Genomic DNA, 22,022 nt, shown 5'->3' with positions numbered 1-22,022 from the left:
TGGCCTTTAAGACCCAGCTCTAGAGTCACCTTCCTGGGGCATTAGGTCCTCCCAGACTAGCCCTCCCCACCCCCCCCACCCCCGCTCCTCACACACACACACCCCACGCCACCCCCCAATCTTCCCACCCCCCAAGCCCCACCTTCTGCAGGAGCTTTTTCACAGGGGCCGGGTTTTGACATCAGGGTTCCCAGCACCTGATGCGGGGCAGGCTCAGTAAATGCTTAAAGGAGGACGTGTTAGGAGCTAAGCCACGAAGCACAAGCCTTCACGGGGAGCCACAGGGCACAGCCAGGGCAAGACCTGCTGCGGGGCTTGGAAGTGGGGCCCACAGAACCAAGGACCTGGAATACCTGGGACTCCTGCAGATGGCCCCCTCCGAACTCTCCTGCCTAGTCTGGCACCCACCTGGCACACTGCTCCAGCCGCACCAGAATATTCTCTATTCCTAGGACCCACCGTGCTCTCCTCTCCCGGGCTCTGAGCCCAGCCCTTCCCTCCAGCCCCTTCTCCCACATGTCCATCTCCCACCTGCTTGATTCCTCCCAGGCCAACTCATCACTCAGGCCCCAGCTCCAGTGACTCTTTTTTTTTATTTTTTAAGATTTTTAAAATTTATTCATGAGAGACACAGAGAGAGAGGCAGAGACACAGGCAGAGGGAGAAGCAGGCTCCATGCAGGGAGCCCGAGGTGAGACTTGATCCGGGGACTTCAGGATCACACCCCCGGCTCAAGACGCCGCTAAACCGCTGAGCCACTGGGGCTGCCCTGGGGTCTTGCTTTGATTTTTGAATCAAGGACATCACAGGATTCAGAAGCTATTCATTGAACACCTACCAGTCCCCACCTGGAACCTACCAGTCCCAGGCCCTGTGCTGGTTCTTTTTTAATTATGGTATTCGTATAACATAATCCAATTCACAAAAAAAAAAAAAATTAGCCGTTTTCAGGGCACAGTCCAGAGGCATGTAGTACATTCCGAACCTTGTGCAAACAGCTCTCTAACCAGTCTAGAACACTCGCATCACACCAGAAGGGTACCCCAACCCATTAAGTAAGTAGTCACTCCTCATTTCCTCATCCCTCCAGCCTCCAGCTACCACTAATCTACTTTCTGTCTCCGTGCATTTGACTGTTCTGGATATTTCGTACAATTCTAATCATATTTGTGCCAGATTTTTAATGAACTATTTCATTTAAACCTCATAACTCTGAGATAGATGTTAATTATCCTTTTAACAGATGAAGAAAATAAGGCCCCAAGAAGGTAATTTGGATGAAGACTCACAGAAGAAAGCAAGTAATGGTCTGCACATCCATCAGTCAGTCATTTATTCAGTGAATATTTATTGAAGGCCACAACCAGCCCATACAGCATGCACTGCAAAACAGCAGAAAGCAGCCTGCTGGATGCCCCCAGCGCGGGGAGAGCAGAGAACAGGCTGGATGTCTGCACCTGCCCCATCAGCCAGGAGCTCTAGTGCAGTGAACGACCTTTACGACCTTCCATGGCAGCCCTGGAAGCCATGTGGTAAGCTCAGTGCTAGCACTGAGGGCAGAGTTCCCACCACCATACAGCTCTCATTCTGGTTGGGAAAGCAGACAATACACAAGCAAAGAAATAAATAAGATTAGCTCAGATAATGATGAGTGCTGTGAAAAGTATAATAGCTTCCTGTGATAAGGAGTTGTAGAGGTGACTGCTACTTTACATCAGATAGTTAAAAAAAAAAAAAAAAGGGACTCACAGAAGAGGAAATGTGTGAGCTGAGACCTGACTCAGAGTAAGATAGCAATCACACCAGTATCTGGGGTAAGAGCATTCCAGAAAGAAGGAACAGCCAGAGAAAAGATCAAGAGGCAGGAGCACAGCTGGTTCATTCAAGCAACAGAGAAGAGGCCAGCTGGAGGGAGCGCAGCCAGTGGGGAGAGTGTGAGGGGCAGTGTGAGGGGCCTATGGGAAGAGCTCATGGGGCCAGGAGGGGGGGGCTATTCTTCCCTCCTTCGGTAAGAAGGGCTGACCTTCTTTCATTCTGTGTGAAGGTTGGACTAGAGGAGACCAGAGTAGAAGCAGGGAGGCCAGCTGGGAGGCTGTTGCTGTCATCCAGGAGAGAGGGAATGTGACACCAGGATAGTCAGGTAGAGATGGAGACAAGTGCTCAGGCTCCAGACATATTCTGAAGGTAAAGCCAACATGATTTTCTGACTGGATGTGGGGGTTTGCAAAAACAAGAAAAGGAACCAAGAATCACCCCCAAAGTTTTGAGCAAGCAGCCAGTAGGATGGAGTTGTCATTGACTGATACGAGAAGACTCTGGAAGGGGCAGAGTTTGCAGGGCGATCAGGACCTCAGTTGTGGATATGTTAGTTGTGAGATGCCTGTGGGACATCCGGGTGTCCCCCTGAGCCTGCATGCAGCAAAGTAAGAGCTAGACATAGACATTTGAGAATCAGCAAAATGTGGATGATTTTTTTAAAAGATTTTATTTATTTATGTGAAAGAGAGAGAGAGAGACAGATAATGAACAGGGGGAGCAGCAGAGGCAGAGGGAGAAGCAGGCTCCCCACTGAGGAGGAAGCCCAACCCGGGACTGGATCCCAGGGATCACACACTGGGATCACAACCTGAGCCGAAGGCAGACACCTGACCAATAGAGCCCCCCAGGCGCCCCAAAAGTGGGCGATTTTTAAAGCCAGTCATCTAGATGGGATTCCCCAAAGGGAAGTGTGGAAAGAGAAGAGGGCTGAGCCTCGGAGCTTGCCAGGCACAGAGGTCAGGGAGGGGAGGAGAAGCAGGAAAGGAGGCTAGGAGTGGCCTGGAAGGAGGCCGACACACCCGGAGAGGTGTCTGGGAGGCCAGAGAAGAAAGCATTTCGGGAGCAGGAGCTTGGGGAGCTCTGGCGATGCTGATAGGTCAGCTAAGCTATGGACTGAGAATTGACTTTGAAATTGGCCACGTGGAGGTCACTGGCATCTCTGGCAAGAGCAGTCTCATGATGTGGTGGGGACAAATGCCCAACGGGGCACGATGTGTGACATATGAGCGATGCACAAGCATGGGAGCAGAGGGCAACTCCATCAAGGAATTTTGCTGTAAAAGGAACAGAGAATGGGGCAGACTCTGGAGAAAGGTGTGGGATCCAGGGAAGATTTCTTTCTTTTTTTTTTTTTTTTTTTTTAAGGCTGGGAGCTTTTAGACCATCTGTGTCTGCTGATAGGAATAATCCAGGAGAGAGAGGAAACTGATGACACAGAGAGAAGGAACAATGGGAGTGAGTTCTTGAGGCCTGAAGGGGTGTGGGGTCAAGTGCACAGGTGGAGGGTTGGCATTGCACAGGAGCAGGAACAGTCCCTCTGACGAAGGTGGAGTGTACAGGTGAAATGATGGGAGCGTCTGGTTTCCCAGAGAAACAGGAAGCCATGTCACCAGCTCATAGTGAGGAGTGGGGGAACGGGTGAAGGTACTGGGATTTGAGAAGAGGGGAATCCCTCACCCCAGGGCTTGAGAGAGAGAGAGCATGGTCTGGCCAAGATTGGGGATTTGCCTGGCAAATCTGAGGAAGCTAGAGAGGGCCAAGGGAGCTGAGCTGTAGGCAAGGGATTGGTTGCCATGCTGGCCCATGCAATCTGGGTGGGGCGAAGAGGAAGTGAGGGCCAAGTGCAGGAGGTGTGACGAGCCCTGGAAAAGTGGTAGGATGGGTGCATTTTAGGAGCCATTGCTGGTTGTGCCAGAGAGAGTAGGTTGAAAAAATAGGATGCGGTCAGGGCACCTGAGTGGCTCAGTTGAGTGTCTTCCTTCGGCTCAGGTCATGATCCAGAGGTCCTGGGATCGAGTCCCACATCGGGCTCCCTGCTCAGCAGGGAGTTTGCTTCTCCCTCTCTCTTTGTGTTCTCTTCCTTGCTCTCTCTGAAATAAAAACAGAATCTTAAAAAAAAAAAAAAAAAAGGATGTGGCCAGCAGATGGTGGCACATGGAAATGGAGGTTACCCAGGGGATGCAGGTCTTGATACAGACACAGCCTAGGATATGAACCAGAGAGTGGTCCTAGATGGGGGTCTGCAGACGGATGATGGTCTTACTATGCCCTGAAGTATGTTAAACTCAACCTGCTAACCAGAGGACTAAAGAAAACATGCCGATAGCTCTCTTAGTAAATGGAAGAGGTAGGATTCGAACCCAGGTCTCCGGACTCTAAGCCCAGCGCCTTTCTGGTTATATCCCAACTAGATTCCTCTTCTGTGTGTAACACTTACCATCAATGGGTTCGATCCCTCAGAATCACTTGTAGTGACAGACAACAGTCGCTTCGAAGATTTTAATGTATCTCCCAAAGGAAATTGAGGGTGCTGCTAGTAGAACAGAGAACGGATGCTGAGCAAGCGAAGAACAGGGTGTTCTGCTCCCATCCTGCACTTGCTCCCTTCTCCATTTGACCCAACCCTTCCCTGGGGCAGTCCCGGGGGTCTTAGCCTTGGGGTGGCTGAGGTTCCCTTGTTAGAAGCTGATGAGAGCAGGACAGTGCTTGTGAACACAGTCACAAATATGTTCACAATTCTGTGTGCAGTAGGTGCTCAATAAAAACGTATCAGGTCACTGAATTGTGGGAATTCCGGGGGCTGACCTGCTCTTTCCAGGTTAAAGACTGGTGTTTGCACTCTGTATGCAGGAAGCTGTGTTCTGTTGTAAATGGGTGGCCCCTTGAATTGGGTAGAGGACCCTTCTTCTAGCAAGGCCCTGGAGGGTGGCTGCCTGCGTCCGGCTCGGTCACCGCCAGCCTCCCAGAGGTGGATGGAGTCAGCACCTCCCGAGGATCACCCTACATTGCTCCTCTTCCATCCAACCCCCACCATCCCTGGAGGCTGGCCTGTCCCCACTCCCGGCCTGCCACGCTGACCTCCCAGACACGCCCCGGCATTCGGAGCACCCCTGAAGGGGCCCCAGTGGGGAGTGGCCTTTGCAGCTCAATGAAACAAATCCTCGGACCTGGTCATCTCCAAGAAGTCACGCTTCACTGACAATGCAAGCTCAAAAGGATACGTCCCAGCAGAGCTCCCCAGGCCCAGACCTGAGACTAGGGAAACACTGGAGATGGAAGCTTCCCGTGTTTTCCTCACTTCCTCAAGGTGGACAAGCCTGTCCAGGGCCACAGGATTCCACGAAGCCCCAAGGGAGAGCTTACCAAGCTTCTTGTAGCCCCAACCACACCACCCTGAAACTCCAGTATAATTACCTCAGATGGTTGCTACATCCATCCAACATCCGGGTTCATGGGATGACTTCTTCCCAAGCTGGCAGCTCCATCCAGCCATGTTGGGTATATAATCAGAGATGGCGGGTACCCAGTGTCATGAGGTAGCGGTCTGGAGCCCCCCCATGATCAGTTATCTCTGGAGTAACTGGGTCCAGGGAAGCAGAGATCAGTAGACCTGGCAGGGGATGACCACACCCTCTCCTGAGGGATGACACAGCCAGGCAAGTGGCTGAGGTGGCAGCCCAGGGGGACAGAGTGACCCCATCATGCTGCGCTCACCCAGCCCTGCCTCCCCAGTCCCCGTGCAGTGGGAACAATCACCTCTCTCACATTCTTGCTTTCTCATGGGGCTCTGGTAAGAAGGGGGAGAGGAGGAAAGTTGGTGTCCACCTGAGTCCCCTGGGGTGTGGAGGCAGCTCCTATGTGGAAGTGTGGCAGGTGCCATGCAAGGCTGAGAGGAGGCGTGTCTCCCACAGGGGCAGGGAGCCCTCCCCTCGTATGGTTGTACCAGCGTCCCTTCCTCTGGGTGGCGGCAGGATGGATCTGGCAAAGCACCAGGGCACCTTCAGGGAAAAAGTGTGGCAAGAAAAGAGTGGGAGCGGTGCCTGGGTGACTCAGTTGGTTGAGTGTCTGCCTTCCGCTCGCTTGGGTCATGATCCCGGGGTCCTTCCAGCTCAGCGAGGAGCCTGCTTGTACCTCTGCCTCTGCCCCTCCCCCTGGCTCATGCTCTCTCTGTCTTTCTCATAAATAAATAAAATCTTTTTTTTTTTAAGATTTTATTTACCTATTAATGAGAGACAGAGAGAGAGAGGCAGAGACACAGGCAGAGGGAGAAGCAGGCTCCATGCAGGGAGCCCTACGTTGGACTCGATCCTGGATCTCCAGGATCAGGCCCCAGGCTGAAGGCGGCACTAAACCACTGAGCCACCGGGGCTGCCCTAAATAATATCTTTAAAAAAGAAAGAAAGAAAAAGAAAAAGAAAAGAATGGGAGTTGGGGCCCCGCCTTCAGCCGTGTCCTTGTCATCCCTGTTTGACCAGCGCGGGATCATGGAAGTTAATGGACTCGTGCTGTCATTACCTCTTACCCTCAAACAATATTTGAAGTGACATTGAACAAGTGGGAAGCGCCCCCTCCGTTCAGCCAGGCTGTGGCCTCTGGTGGCAGCTTTCTCTCCTCAAATGTGCTTTGTCTTCTCAGGAGGCGTGCTATTGTCGGAGGCACAGGGACAATGAGTCATTTGTGTTGTGCGTTATTGGTTCTAAGATTTCAGGGTGACGGAGGTGAAGCAAGGGCCTTCAAAGTCAGACATCCAGAAAAGTCATGCCTGCCCATCTCCGCAAGGCCCCCCACCCACTCAGAACCCAGCACAGCACTGAACTCGTTTTTCCAGAGTTAAACCTCTCATGCTTTCAGAGTACATACGGTGGAGATGGGAAGCCACTTGCGATCCAGTAGGACTGTCTAGCCAGCCTGGTTCACGGTGAGCACATGGTGTGGGGTCAGGGCTGAGCCCCAGCACTTAGCTGACTTTAAAAAGCATCCAATTCCTCCCCCGTAAAATGCGGATAATAATAATGAAATGTACTTCAAGGGCCGAGAACCCAGGAGAAGGCATCAGCACCTTTCCCAGGCACCTGTAAATGTTCGGGAACTGTTAGTCATGGTGATGGAGGATTGCTGCTGTTCTGCGAAAGGCTCCTGCTTCTGTTACTGGGTCATCTTCATTCAGACCAGGGTCCATAAACACCTGTTATGATTTTTTTTTAAGATTTTATTTTTATTTATTCATGAGAGGCACAGAGAGAGAGACAGAGAGAGAGGCAGAGACACAGGCAGAGGGAGAAGCAGGCTCCACGCACCAGGAGCCCGATGTGGGACTCAATCCCGGGTCTCCAGGATCGCGCCCTGGGCCAAAGGCAGGCGCCAAACTGCTGCGCCACCCAGGGATCCCCACCTGTTAGGTTTTAAGTGAGTTCTGAGCTTTGCACTGTTTGAACCCTCCGTGGGGTGTTCATTCTGGCTTCTGGCCTCATAGGGTTTCTTGGGCCAAATGGCCTTTGTCAAGCAGTGTTCGTGAAAAGGACTTCATTCAAAGGCTTGTTGGATTAACTGGGGCTTCCTTTAAATACGGGCTTGTTTTCCGAAGCTTGCTTTTTCCAACAAGGAGAAAGAATACAATGGGTTCCAAGTAATCTGCAGTCCTCATCACAGCTTCTCACAAACACCTGGCACATCTTTTCAGCCCAGGGTGAAAACACACACTCACTCCCTCACTCCAGGAACACAGCCTCAGCCTGGTGTTCCAGAAGCATCTGCTGACAGACTTCCTCTCAAATATACTTATTTCCTGGAAGAAGAACAAAAACTGTTTTTGAATTGACCATATGGCTTTGGTTGCCACTGAGGGTAAGTGAAGGGACTCTTGTTACTTAACGACTCACCTAAGAAAGAATCTTAAAAGAATTACTTTCTTTGTTTTTTTCCCCCCTTTGCTTATGAACACGGAGAGTGATGTACTGGTAAAGTCAATTTTAGGCAAAGATAGGGACTTAGGAATTGGGTGAACATGTTGCTTATTTCGGTCAAAAGAAAACCTCATCAGTTCTGTAGGAAACATTTCACTTGGTTTTTCAAAAAGCAATTGTGACCAAGAGGAGAGAGAGATAAAGCACTTATGGAATATATAAAGACACCAGCATTGGGGGTTGCACATAACAAAGAAATATCTTAAATACTTTTCGGAATTTTCTAGGAGCCAATACACAAGGGCACTTGAGGAGAAGATAGGAATGTAACGGGGAGGGGCATATTGGGACTACCCATCTCCTTTAACATCAGTGGGGAAAACAGAGCTGCATTCAACTCCACATACTGACTTTACACAGCCTGTATATGACAGTGTGACTGAAATCCAAGAAACAAAGATGGAATTCTCACTCTGTTTATTATGAAAAATAATTGCATGGACATGCAGGTAATCCACCCTTCTCTGGCAGGTTTCCTTGGGAGGAATCTCTGTGACTTAGCAGAGGGCTGATCTGACACATTCCTATGGCCTTGATGTCAATTTTGAGGAACAACTTAAAGAGATTCATGTTCCTCATCCTCCATCGACCCAGCCCTAAATTTCTCCAATAGTTTTTTGTGCATAATTTGCCTAACAGTTTCACCCAGATGGGTCTCAATTCCTTTTTTTTTTTTTTAAGATTTTATTTATTTATTCATGAGACACAGAGAGAGAGGCAGAGACATAGGAAGGAGGAGGAGAAGCAGGCTCCATGCCAGGAGCCCGATGTGGGACTCGATCCCGGGACCCCAGGATCACGCCCTGGGCCGAAGGCAGATGTTCAACCACTGAGCCACCCAGGCACCTGGATAGGTCTCAACTCCACCACCATTTCTGTTGGAAGACTGGGAACTTATCTACATAAAAAATTTAAGTCGACTTCGTGGGCATTTTCATGGGAACCTGGAAAATGTTTCCATACATATTTACATGCAATCTAAAACTCTCAGGACAGTTTAAGAAGCCATGTGGAACATCATGGATGACCATGGGAGACCACAGAAGGGGCATAAATCAGTATGTGGTCTGAGTGACCAGTTAGGGGAGGGGAGTCTGGTGGGCCTTGGAGGGTTGGGCTTTCCTATCCCTCTTGACCATGAGGGTCACTTGGACAACAGGGGACCCAACCCATTGGGGTGACCATAGAAAGTGGTCTTTTACTTTCCTAAACTAAAAGTCAAGAAAACAATGCTTTGATCACTCCCTCCAAAGTAGGACTTAAGGGCACCTGGGTGGTTTAGCAGTTGAGCTCCTGCCTGTGGCCCAAGGGGTAATCCGAGGGTCCCAGGATCAAGTCCCACATGGAGCTCCTTGTGTGGAGCCTGCTTCTCCCTCTGCCTGTGTCTCTGCCTTTCTTTCTGTGTCTCTCATGAATAAAAAAAAATAATAAAAATAAAAATAAAAACAAAGTGGTACTTAAGACCACAGCCAGACCTTCATGTTCTTAAGTTGTCTCATGTAGAGTGCTTTTTGCCTTTTTTTCAAGGGAATAAATATGAAGAACTGGATTCCCTTTAGGTCACATGAATTTTCTTTTATTCTCAAATATGGGTCAGAGATCAGAAAAACAGAAAAGGTAGACAGTGACAGCTCTCACTCCCAGCCCCCTGCTCCTAACTACCTTACTCCTCTCACCCAGTTACTTACTTTTATGAATTTCTGGTGTATCTTTCCAGTCCCTTTATGCAGATACAAGCACTAAGAATATACATACGTATTTTCTCCTTTCGTACCCAAAGCCAACATACTGTCCACGCTGTTCTGCATCTTATTTTTTTCACTAATTAGTGTGTCTTGGAGAGTCTTATCTAGATTTAGAGAGTTTCTGCAACAATTTTTGCAGTCACAGAATATTCCATCATATGGCTACCTCAAAATTTATTTGACCAGTCCCATGTTGACTGACACTTGGGTTTTTTTCCAATCTTCTGCTATTCCATATAGTGCTGCAAGGGTTAAGTTCCCGAGAATGTAAGTCAGAGAGCCAATGTATTTGTAGTTTTGACAGATATTCCCAAATTGCCCTCCGTGGGAGCTATACCAACAGGCATTATATGCGAGCACACCTATTTCTCCACAGCCTCATCAAGACTGGGTTTCTGCCAAGTTTATGGATGAAAATGGTACTTAGGAAGAGTTTTACTTTGAATTATTCTTACTACAAGTAAGGGGAGCACGTTTTCATATTTTAAAGGACCATTTGTATCTACTTTCCTATAAACTGTTCATAATAGCGAAATTGTGTGTTAACATATTATTTTTTATAGTCTTTGCCCATTTATATATTGGATTTTATGTGTTTTTATTGATTTTTAATCTGTACTATGAGTTACAAATTTTTTCAAGATTGATTTCAGAACAAGAGAGAGAGAAAGAGTGAGCGTGAACAGAGAGAGGGGCAGAGAAAGAAGGAGACAAGCAGACTCCCCATTGAGCAGAGACCCACCCACCACCAGAGTCTCAGTCCCAGGACCCTGAGATCATGACCTGAGCTGAAACCAAGAATTGGACACAACCAGCTGAGCCACCAGGTGCCTAAGTTACAAATATTTTTGACATTTGTCTCTTATTTTTGCCTGTCAGCTTTTTCTTACTTACAGTAAATTTGATTAACCTTTTCTTTTAAGGTTTATGGATTTTGAGGCTTAGTTAGAAGGGTTACCCAATCCAAAGTTAGGAGGGAATTCACCCACATTTTTTCCTAGTTTTTTTTTTTTTGCGGGGGGTGGGGGACTTGATTTTTAATGTTTAAATCTTAGACTCACTTGGAGTTTTTCTCTTTATTAAAGATTTTATTTATTTGAAAGAGAGAGAAAGAGAGCACTAATGGTGAGAGGGGCTGAGAGAGAGGGAGAAGCAGACTCCCTGCTAAGCAGGAAGACTGATGCAGGGCTCAGTCGCAGGACCCTGGGATCGTGACCTGAGCCAAAGGCAAACACTTAACAACTGAGCCATCCAGGCACCCCTAGAGTTTATCTTGATATATGATGTATAGATCCAATTTCATTTTTTACAGACCACTACCATTTGTAGCAACACGATTTATTATAAAGACCACTTTTCCTACTGATTTGAAATATCACTTTTTATCTATGGTAAGTTCCTGTATGTATTTGGGTCCATTTCTGGATTTTCTCTTCTTTTGATCTATTTTGGGCCAGTTCCATGTTGTTTTAAGTACTGTGACTTTATATTTAATATGTTTTATGTTCTGGCAAATATTGCTGTGAGGTAAACCATCCCAAAAGTTAGTCATTTCAAATAAAATTCTTGTATTATATGTCCCAGTCTCTGTAATTCAGAACTTCAAGAAAGTCTTGGCTGGGTGGTTTTGGCTCATTGGGTTATCAAAAAATAACCAACTGGAAAAATGTTGGAGGGGAAGAGCTGGAGCAGCTGGGGACTGGCCCACCATCTCTTTGTTATCATGTAGCTTCAAGGATTCTTTATGTGGTCTCTCTACATGAGCTAGTTCAGGCTTCCTGAAGCATGGTGGCTTCAGAGAAGTGAGACTATTTACATGGCAGCTCAGCATGACGGTATAGGCGTATAGTGCTTCCAGGAACTAGAAGCTACCTTGGCCTTCTCACCCATGTATCATCACATCCTCTGTATTTGTTTGACTGCAAATGACTCAACTCCTTCCAAAGCCAAGAAGAGGAAACATGACCCTACCTCCCAGTGGGGGCAGATGTCAAGGTCACATGGTAAGAAAAACATGTGGAATGGGAGATACTCTCATGGGCAATTTGGGAAATACAATCTGATAGGGCTGGAATACCCTTCATCAATCTTCTATTTCAGAGTTTTCCTGACTATTCTTACCAGAAGAAGTCTTTCAAGTAACCTTTTTAGAAATCTGATACTGGAGGTGCATTCCCTGATAATGTGTTAACCTTTTATCATTTTCATAAAGTACATTTAGTTCTAATTATGGCCAAGCTCTCACTATCAGATGTGATTCATTTCTGAAAAATATGCTTCTAAAAAATCAAACAATTGGGATGAATGTTGGGTTTGGCAAGGGAGAGGATGGTTCTAAGATAAAAAGCACTGCCCCTGACACATGTAGTAATGGATTAGAGTTGGAGACATCCTATGAACTCATGTTAGTTTAATATAAATACAAATTGTTAAATATAGAAATACTTATGGATGAGTTGATATAAACAAACACATATATTTCTTTGCTCTGTCTACTGGGAGTACCTAGGGGAAATACCCCAAGAGCAATGAACATACCTGGCACCCAACTTCTGGTTTCTAATGCCATTCTCAAATAAAAGAAAGCACAGCTCCTCAGAAATAGCTGATTCTAAGACTAGACAAGGGAACATACAAGATGAACCTGAAGCATCTTATTTGTGCCCAGAAGTAAAGAAGTGCTGAAGCCCAAATACAAACAAACAACAACGAAACCCTACATTGGTGGGGATATGTCAAAGAAACAGAGGAGCCAACTGAAAGATCTCCCAATGGCTGAAGACAGAACAATTCAAGCAATAAAATAAAGTAGCATTGAATTATAACTCAAAGCTTGAAAGAAATACCCATGAGTCCGTAGTGATATAAATAAATGCTTGACTAGATAAATAAGTAGAGGAGAAGAGAGACATATCTCCCTTTCAGAAGAATTCTCAATGATTTATGTAAAGCCTCAAGGAGGAGGAGCATAAATCCCCTCTCCTAAAGTGTGGGCTATGTATAGTGACTTCAGAGGGACAGTGCAGAAAGGCAGAAAAAGAATAGTGACATTACAGTGGGAAAATCACACAAATACCACCTCAGCTAGGTGAATGGGGCAAATATTTACAGTGATAAAATGTTGTTAGTATGTAGCCGTGACATGATGGGATGAGAATAGTACTTTACTTCTATGGTCTTGTTCCCCAGAACCTGTAACCCCAGCCTATTCATGAGAAAAACATTCATAGACAAATTCCTATAGAGGAACATCCTACAAAATACTTAATCAGTACTCCTTAAAATTGTCAAGGACATCAAAAACAGGAAGTCTGAGAAACTGTCACACCAGAAAAACTGTCATGTCAAGAAGAGCCTAAGGAGGCATGGAAACTAAATGTAATGTCATATCATGGATGGGATGCTGGAACAGAAAAAAAGGCAAAGTAAAAAACTAAGGAGATCTAAATAAATTGTGGACTTCAATTAATAATAATGAATGGATATTGGTTCATTACTTATGGTAAATATATCATACTAACATAAGATGTTAATAGTAGGGGAAAGCAGGCGTCGCATATATGGGAACTCTGTACTATCTTCCCCATTTTTCTGTACATCTAAAACCATTCTCTTTTTTTTAAGATTTTATTTATTTATTCATGAGAGACACACAGAGAGAGAGAGGCAGAGACACAGGCAGAGGGAGAAGCAGGCTCCATGCAGGGAGCCCGATGGGGGGACTCGATCCCAGGTCTCCAGGATCAGGCCCTGGGCTGAAGGCAGTGATAAACCACTGAGCCACCCAGGGATCCCTAAAACCATTCTTAAAAATAAAATCTATTTAAAAAAAAAAAAAAAGCACTGCTCCTCCACCTGAAGAGAATGCAAAAATCGTAGGAGCCTACGGGCTGTAGCCATAAGTAGTGCCAGCATTGCCCATCATTCTGAGGCTGGGAAGCCCCACCAGGTACCACCAGCCCCATCCCTGACTTTTTTCACGGGGTCAAGGTGAAAGGTCAGGTAGTCCCTCAATGTAAACCTAGGATGAGGGAAAGAGATATTATCCCCAGAACCACCACCATCCGAAGTACAATCTAAGGAGAGCCCTGGCCGGCCGGCCAGGCTTCATCCCGAAAATAGTGAGCTTCCACCCAGCTTCCTGCCCCCGACCTAACATGGTTTGCTGCTCCCCATCTCCTCATGCTTCCTCCTCTTCCCAGCCCCCCAACCTCCATTCACATAAGAGAATGGAAGATGGGGAATGATCCGTCTTGGAGAAAAACAATCCTGGCCCCAAGTAAGCAAACGGAGCAGGTGTCTCATGGGCTGGAGTCCTCTGAGCACCTTGGGGGTCAAGGGGGACCCTTGTTGGTCATACTTGCCCAAGAAGGCCAACAGCACCAACTAAACCCCCATCATTTTGGAGGAGGTCTGTCCATCCCATCCCATCCCAGGAGAACTTGGGACCACTGTGTAGGAAGACATAATTCCATCTTGAGATGGTTTCAGAGTATTGATGTGTTACGATCAACATGGAGACGGGGTACACTAATCCAAAAGGCCTGTGTGGGAAGTGTCCAGTGCAGAGTCTTCATATGTCTGCTCTCTACAGTGTGTTCTGAACACTAAGGGAAGAGAAGTACATCCTGATACGTGACCCCTCCATATCCCTGGTTGGACTTCTTGTTTCCCGTGGCCCTCACTTCCTTGCCGCTCACACAGCCACACCATCCACTCTGTGATATAACCCTCGGGACAGGGGATCCCTGGGTGGCGCAGCGGTTTGGCGCCTGCCTTTGGCTCAGGGTGTGATCCTGGAGACCCGGGATCGAATCCCATATCGGGTTCCCGGTGCATGGAGCCTGCTTCTCCCTCTGCCTATGCCTCTGCCTCTCTCTCTCTCTGTCACTATCATAAATAAAAATTTAAAAAAAATAAAAAAATAAAAAAAAAATAACCCTCGGGACAAACTCAGACCTCGCCTCTGACTCCAGCCACCTATCCCCCCAATTCTGTCTGCTACCCAACTATACTAGTATGACTCAAAATGTGGCTGGTGGCCCAGCACTCATCTGAGAACTGTTACAAAGAGCCAAGGGCAAAAAGTGAGATGTAAGCATTTGGAAATGTTTCTATCAATCTGACGTTGCTGTGAGACATGGAGACATCTGAGTGTGCTCTGTGTGGACACGTAGAGACCACATCACGTGTTGAATCCACACGGGATGCATCTGGCTGACAGAGAAGCCTAATGGGCATGTGCAGTAGGACCGCACAGGGATCTGTGGGACCTGAGAAGCTGCATGGCTGACTCCCCCACCTCTCCTATCCTCACCCCTGAAGCCGGTATTTCTTGCTGCTCCTATAACCCATTCCTAGAGAAGCAACTCTTCTCCAAGAGAAACTCCTCAAAGCCCAAGCATCCCCCTCCCCTTCCCTCTAGTTTCATTTCTTCCTCAACCCAACGTGGACCCCACAGTGACCCTCCACGAACATTCACACCATTCAGGGCATCAGCCCAAATGGTCTCCACCAGGAGTGACTCCACTTCTGATTCAGGCAGCTGATTGGTGCTGGATTCCTGTGAGGGGACTACGATTATTTGCAGCTGTGTGTCCCTGCCCGCAAGGAGCTTATGATCCAATAAGAGATAATGGCCCGGTAGTGCAAGGAAGTTGAAGCCTCCAGAGACGTACAGGAGGCCATGAGAGTATGGTTGTCACCGAAGTACACACATGGGCATCGTGTGTGTGCGTGTGTGTGCATAGAGGTGGTCAGTGGGGCGGGGCGGGGGGGGGAGGTCAATTATATCTCTCCAGTCAAAATGGAAAAGACAGCTATTTTTTTTAAGATTTTATTTATTCATGAGAGAGAGGCAGAGACACAGGCAGAGGGAGAAGCAGGCTCCATGCAGGGAGCCCAATGTGGGACTCGATCCTGGGATTCCAAGATCACGCCCTGGGCTGAAGGCAGGCGCTAAACTGCTGAACCACCCAGAGATCCAAGAGACAACTTCTGTTATCATTTTTCTCAGACAGTAATCACTAGCACGTGCAGGTAATTGGGGTCGTGCATTTGTTATGGCCAAATCAGACCCTACCGCTCTGTAACTGTTATTCTGGAACCTAGACCCTCCTCCCTCACAAAAGAAACATTATTCCAGAGGAACCTCAGTATGGGTCAGACATCACTACATGTGTCACTAAATCATACGCCGAGCCTCTATCACGAACCTCGAACCTCAAGAAAACGGGCCTTGCCCAAAAGGGTGCATGCATTGGTTCCCATTCTTTGAACAAATGCCCTGAAGCTTCAAGTCTTTGGGTTTCTATCATGAAAGGATCTCTGCTGCCTTTTAGGCGAAACATTCCAAAGCACGATGTCTGTCCTTCTTGCGGTTGCATCCCCAGCATGTGGCACAGTGTCTGGCACCCAGGGGGGACTTGGAACACATGTGCATGCAGGTGGGGGTTCCCGTGAAGCTGTGGGCCTGTCCTCTTGGTTTCATTAACCTGTTCCTAGAGAAGGACTATGCTGTGATCTGAATGTCTGCGTCCTCCCAGAATTCATGTTGAAATCTTCATGTCCAATGTGATGTTAGGAGGTAGGGCTTTGGAGGTGATTGGGTCTTGGGGGCAGAGTCTTCGTGAATGAGATTAACTATTTTTATGAAGAAGGTCTGAGGGGCACCCGGGGGGCTCGTTCAGTTAAGCAGCTGCCTTCAGCTCAGGTCATGATCCAGGGTCCTGGGACTGAGCTCAGCGGGGAGCCTGCTTCTCTTTCTCCCTCTGCTCCACACACCCACCCTTCCTTGTGCTCTCTCTCACTCTCATTCTCAAATAAATTAATTTTTTTAGAAAGGCCTGAGAGAGCTCCCTTTGTGCTTCTGCCCTGTGAGGGCCTGTGGCCTGGAAGAGAGCCCTCACCTCGACAGTGCTGGCACCTGGTCTCCCAACTTCCAGCCTCCTGAATGGTGAGAAATAAAAGTTTGTCATTTGTAAGTCACCCAGTCAGTGGTATTTTGCTACGGCAGCCTGAAAATACCAAGACAAGCTCCTCCTCCAAAAACAGCAGCCCCAAATCTAGATCAGTTATGAAAAATAGTGATTTTCAGTGTCACTTGAAACAGATGACACCGTCGAGCAAACGCAGACCTATTGGCTCCCCAGCCCACCGTGGAGCATGAGGCCGTCCCAGTGAGTCCTGACAGTTCTGAAAACATAAGGCCATTTTTCAGTCGTTATGGGCAAATGACAGTTGATTTCATTACCCATTCCTTTCTGGTCCAAACACGGCTTCTTTCCAGTAACACTCCAATTATGGGTCCCTAAAATTTGGCATTTGGAAACTAACAGTGGCATGGAACTGTTTAAAATCGAAATCTCAAAAAAAATAAAAATAAAAAATTGAAAAAAATAAAATGAAATCGAAATCTCCGCGGAACTAAAATCTCCTCTTCAGTGTTCCACAAGGAAGCCTGGTTGCCCCAAAACTTCTGGCAACTGAGTAGCCCAGGCCGCCTGCATTCGCCCACGTGTCGACAGCTGGAATCCCCACTATTTGCTGGAAGGCGGCTTTCTTCGCAGTGAATCGTCAGCCTTGTATGGAGTTGGTCAGGCTGCTATTCCTGTCCCCGAAAAAAAAAATTCTCTTTGGTTGAGCTCTTTCATTATCAACTTAGTTGGGTTGGGAGGCGGTGTTTCCAAGGACCCACCCTACAATGTGTCGAGCTGCACACTTGCAGCTTTATCTTTTTTAGCCTCTGACTTTCCAGTGACTGAGATTCTCAGATGCGCATGACGGTTTGAGCATTCTTATTGCAACAGCAGACCCATGTACAACCCACTCAAAATGTGTTCGTGCAATGATATTTCATCTGTGACATGCTGTTTGTAAGCCCGGGCCATGTAGATAACTTGCAACAGTGATCCCTTGAGCAGCACATGTACTGGATTTTTTGCAACACAATCTGAGGGCATGTGAAAATACACTTTTATACTTACAGGACGTTGTTGCATAATACACGTCTTTGTAGACCAACGCGGCAGGACCTGCACTGTATTTACTTACAGATGATTACTGGTGGGTGTGCTTCCCAGCTGCAAGCAGGGAGGGCACATGGGCCTCAAGTCTTGGCACGTGCCACAGTGTCACAGGTTCAGACTTCTCTGCTCAGAGCAAACATTTGTGCTCGGATCTGTGTCGCTTTCCAGGAGAACAGATGCTGCTCAAGTGTTCTCTGCGCTTTTGCAAAATGACATCAGGCCCACCAGGTTTTCCCAGAACCAAGGGAGGTGTTCTACAGAAGTGAACTGTGCCTCCAACCCTGCCAGACAAGCTGCCCTGGCATTCCCCAGCTCCTCTCTCGTGCCAGATTCAAAACCCTGGCACCAAAGTAGGCCAAAAACGAAGGCGTCTACTACCTCGCTCCCACACCAGACTCGGAATGGGGTGTCTGTGGGCCTAAGGGACAGGGGAGAGGAATCCTCTCTGTTCCCTTTTCATGCTGCATACACCAGCAGTCCAAGTCTCTTCTGAGACTTTTTGGGGATTTTCAGAAAAGCCCCAAGCCTGAACCAGCACAATCAGTCTTGGAGAGTCCCACTTTGCCAGGACAGTGAATTGGAGACTGCTGGAAAGTCCAACCTTCATCCAGGAATACACTCTGGGAAGATGTCCCAGCCCCAAAGGGAGGGTTTGGGTTCCCAAACAAAGTCACCTAAGCTGGCACCAGATGTCACCCCCACCCCAACCATTCCATTCCATGCCAGAGGGGCCACAAATCTCACCACGAGATCTCTGACAGCTCCAACACTTGTCCCTCTACTCCCTGGAAGGACAGACTCCTGGCAGGCATTCTGCACCTGCAGGTCATGCTCTGTCCTGGGAACTGCCGGTGATGGCACCAGATGAAGCAGTGGTGCCAGGGCAGTGAGAGATGAGGAGGCACAGCAGAGGCAAGAGCCATGGGCCTTTGGAGGCTGTTCCAAGGGGCTGGGGCTGCTCCCATGTTGCTGTCAGCCCTCTAGAGTGAGCACACGCCCAGTGCCAGGGATAGGCATGGGTTTGCAGCCAAAATGACATCGGGGTGCCTGGGTGGCTCAGTCGGTTGAGCATCCAACTCTTGATTTCACCTCAAGTCATGACGTCAGGGTCGTGAGATTGAGCCCCACCACTCAGTGGGGGTCTGCTGGAGATTCTCTCTCTCCTTCTCCCCCCCCCACCCTCCACTCTCTCTCCAAAATAAATAAATCTTAAAAAAATATGACATCGGGCAGCCCAGGTGGCTCAGCAGTTTAGCACTGCCTTCAGCCCAGGCCATGATCCTGAAGACACGGGATCGAGTCCCACGTCAGGCTCCCTGCATGGAGCCTGCTTCTCCCTCTGTCTGTGTCTCTGCCTCTCATCCTCTCTCTCTGTTCTCTCATGAATAAATAAATAAAATCTTTTTTAAAAAAATATGACATCAAGCAGACAATGAGCTGCTGCCTCTGGTAGCAGCTTAAGCTAAGGAGGCTCACTCCCTGCACATTCCTTGGGTCTGCTTAATGGGCGCCCTTGAGGAGCCACTAAGTCAGGAGTTCAAGTCCCGACCTTGCCACAGCCCCAAAGTGCCCTCAAACGCCGCAGGCCTCACTTTTCCCAGCTGTACAATGAGAAAGCCAGGTGAAGGGAAGCAAAATATACCACCCTGAAATAGATCTCCTTGGCATATTGATCCTTTTAAACTGGTTCTTTTTAAGAAACAGTAGGAAAAAAAAAAAAAGAAAAGAAAAGAAACAGTAGACGGTGGGGGGGGGGGAGGGGCGGGGAGGGTGTCCTGAAAACCACATAGAAGTCACCCTTTTGTAAGAGACATTTATAGCGATAAGGAAAATCTCCATCGATAAGCCTGTCTCCCCCTTGTTGTAAGAGGAAGAAGAGAATGACTCAATCTCTAGAGAGCAAAAACTTAAACCTGCACGACCACCTTACCCACATTTACTGTCCTTTTGCTGATGACCTCCCTAACTGACTGCCCCTCGGCCCTCCCCTCCCCGCCTAAGCAGATGCTTAGCTCACCGAGCCACCCAGACACCCCCTTGCCCATTCTTAATCAGGAGTGTGTGTTGAGTTGTATAAGCCCTTTATATATTTTGGATATTAACCACTTATCCAATATATTATCTGCAAATATCTTCTCCTGTTCTGTAGGTTCCCTTTTTATCTCGTTGATGAATTCCTTTATGTGCACATAATGGGGGCAACCTTTGTTTTCAAACATCTCTTCTGCCTTCCTGCAAATGACCCACCTCCCCTTTGTAGTCCAACCTTGTTATATAAGCTTCAGCCACCTGGCTGTTGTTTGGGTCTTATATTTTATAGGGCTCCTATACATATGTGATTAAATTTATTTTTCTCCTGTTAATCTGGCTTATGTCAATTTAATTATTAGACCAGCTAAAGAGCCTAAAAGGGAAGAAGGGAAAATTTTTTCCACCCCTTTAAGAGAGACCCAGGAAAACTGAGTAACTCCCTGAAATGGCCAAAGCCATCACTTTATTTATTTTTAAAGATTTTATTTATTTATTCATGAGTGACACATTGAGAGAGAGGCAGAGACCCATGCAGAGAGCCTGACGCAGGACTTGATCCCGGGTCTCCAGGATCACACTGTGGGCTGAAGGCTGCGCTAAATTGCTGAGCCACCCAGGCTGCCCAAGCCATCACTTTAAATACCATCTTCAGGAGCCCCTGGGTGGCCCAGTCAGTAAAGTGTCTGCCTTCAGCTCCGGTCATGATCTCAGGGTCCTGGGAATGAGCCCTGCATCTCATCGGGCTCCCTGTTCACTGGGAGGGTCTGCTTCTCCCTCACCCCCTGCTTGTGCTCTCTCTCAAATAAATAAAATATTTTAAAAAATAAAAATAAAAATGGGCAGAGGAGCTGAATAGACATTTTTCCAAAGAAAACCTACAGATGGCCAACAGAGACAAGAAAAGATGCTCAACATCACTCATCATCGGGGAAACCCAAGTCAAAACCACAATGAGATCATGTCACATTTATCAGAATGAAAAAGAAGAAGAAAGAAAAGAAAAGAAAAGAAAAGAAAAGAAAGAAAGAAAGAAAGAAAGAAAGTAAGAAAGAAAGAAAGAAAGAAAGAAAAGAAGGAAATAACAAGTGTTGGTGAGGATGTGGAGAAAAAGGAACCCTTGTGCACTGTTGGTGGGGATGAAAACTGGTGCAGCTACCATTGAAAACAGTATGGAGGAAACATATGACCTAGTAGTTGTACTAGTGGGTATTAACCACCACCACCACCCCCAAAAAAAACCCCACTAATTTGAGAAGATATATGCACCCTATTTTTACTGCAGCATTATTTACAACAGCCAAGACGTGGAAGCAAGCTAAGCGTTCATTGATAGGTGAATGGATAAGGAAAGGACGATGTGGCCTATATATACAATGGAATATTAGCCATAGAAAATGAGATCTTGCCATTTGCAACAATATGGATAGACCCAGAGGGCATTGTGCTAAGTGAATTAAGTCAGACAAAAGCAGGTACCAATTGATTTCACTTATAGTGGAAGCTGAAAAACAAAACAAACAAAAAATAGACTCAAATGCAGAGAACAAACTAGTGGTTGCCAGAGGGGACAGGCAAGAGATAAAGGGGATTAGGAGGTTACAAACTTCCAGTTATAAAATTAAAAAATCAAAGAGATGGAAAGTACAGCGTAAGGAATATAGTCAATAATATTATAATAACGTTGTTTATTATAATAACGTTGTTTGGTGACAGTCTACACATATCGTGGTGAGCGCTATATAGAACTGTTGAATCCTTATGCTGCACCTCTGGAACTCACCTAATGCTATATATTAATTATAACTCAATTAAAAAAAAATATTGGCCTGTTGTGCAGTTAAGCTTCTTAGGTAAAAAGGAATCTCTGCGAGAGTAGCTCTCTTCCTGGTACTGGCACCCTTTCCAATATAAATTTAGGCATTTGAAAGGGAGGTAAAGAGCTTTTCCTGAATCTGCTGGGTTTTGAATATTTTTAGCTCAAAATAATCTTCCTGCCAAAGAGGCATATGGTGGGAAGACTTGCTCTGAAGCCCTTCACTCCTATGTCTACAGGAGGCATATGTGTTATTAAGCTTTTTTCTCCTGTTAATTGTCTCATTATCATTTATTAGGCCAAAGAACCTGGAAGGGAAAACTTGTCCACCCCTACATATGCAAGATAGAATCATAGAATCAAAGTCTCTCTCTTTTTTTTGCCGAGTGTGAATTCTTGTGTTTTGTCCACTTGCGAACTGCTCTCTAGGACACCCAAGTAGCTGTGTCCTGGGACACATACGTAAGGAATTGCATTGTGTGTATATGCTGGGGGAGGGGAGACCCCAGAACAATATCCTCCCCCCTTCCTCCTCAATAGGCGGAAGCCACTGGCTTCCTCCCTTTCCTGCCTCCTGCCTGCTGGCAAAACTGAGGACCAAAGGGAGAAGAGGAGATGAGAAAAC

This window comes from Nyctereutes procyonoides, unplaced genomic scaffold, assembly GCF_905146905.1.
Source record: "Nyctereutes procyonoides isolate TBG_1078 unplaced genomic scaffold, NYPRO_anot_genome, whole genome shotgun sequence".
In the NCBI taxonomy this organism is placed as follows: domain Eukaryota; kingdom Metazoa; phylum Chordata; class Mammalia; order Carnivora; family Canidae; genus Nyctereutes; species Nyctereutes procyonoides.
This window is presented reverse-complemented; position numbering follows the sequence as displayed.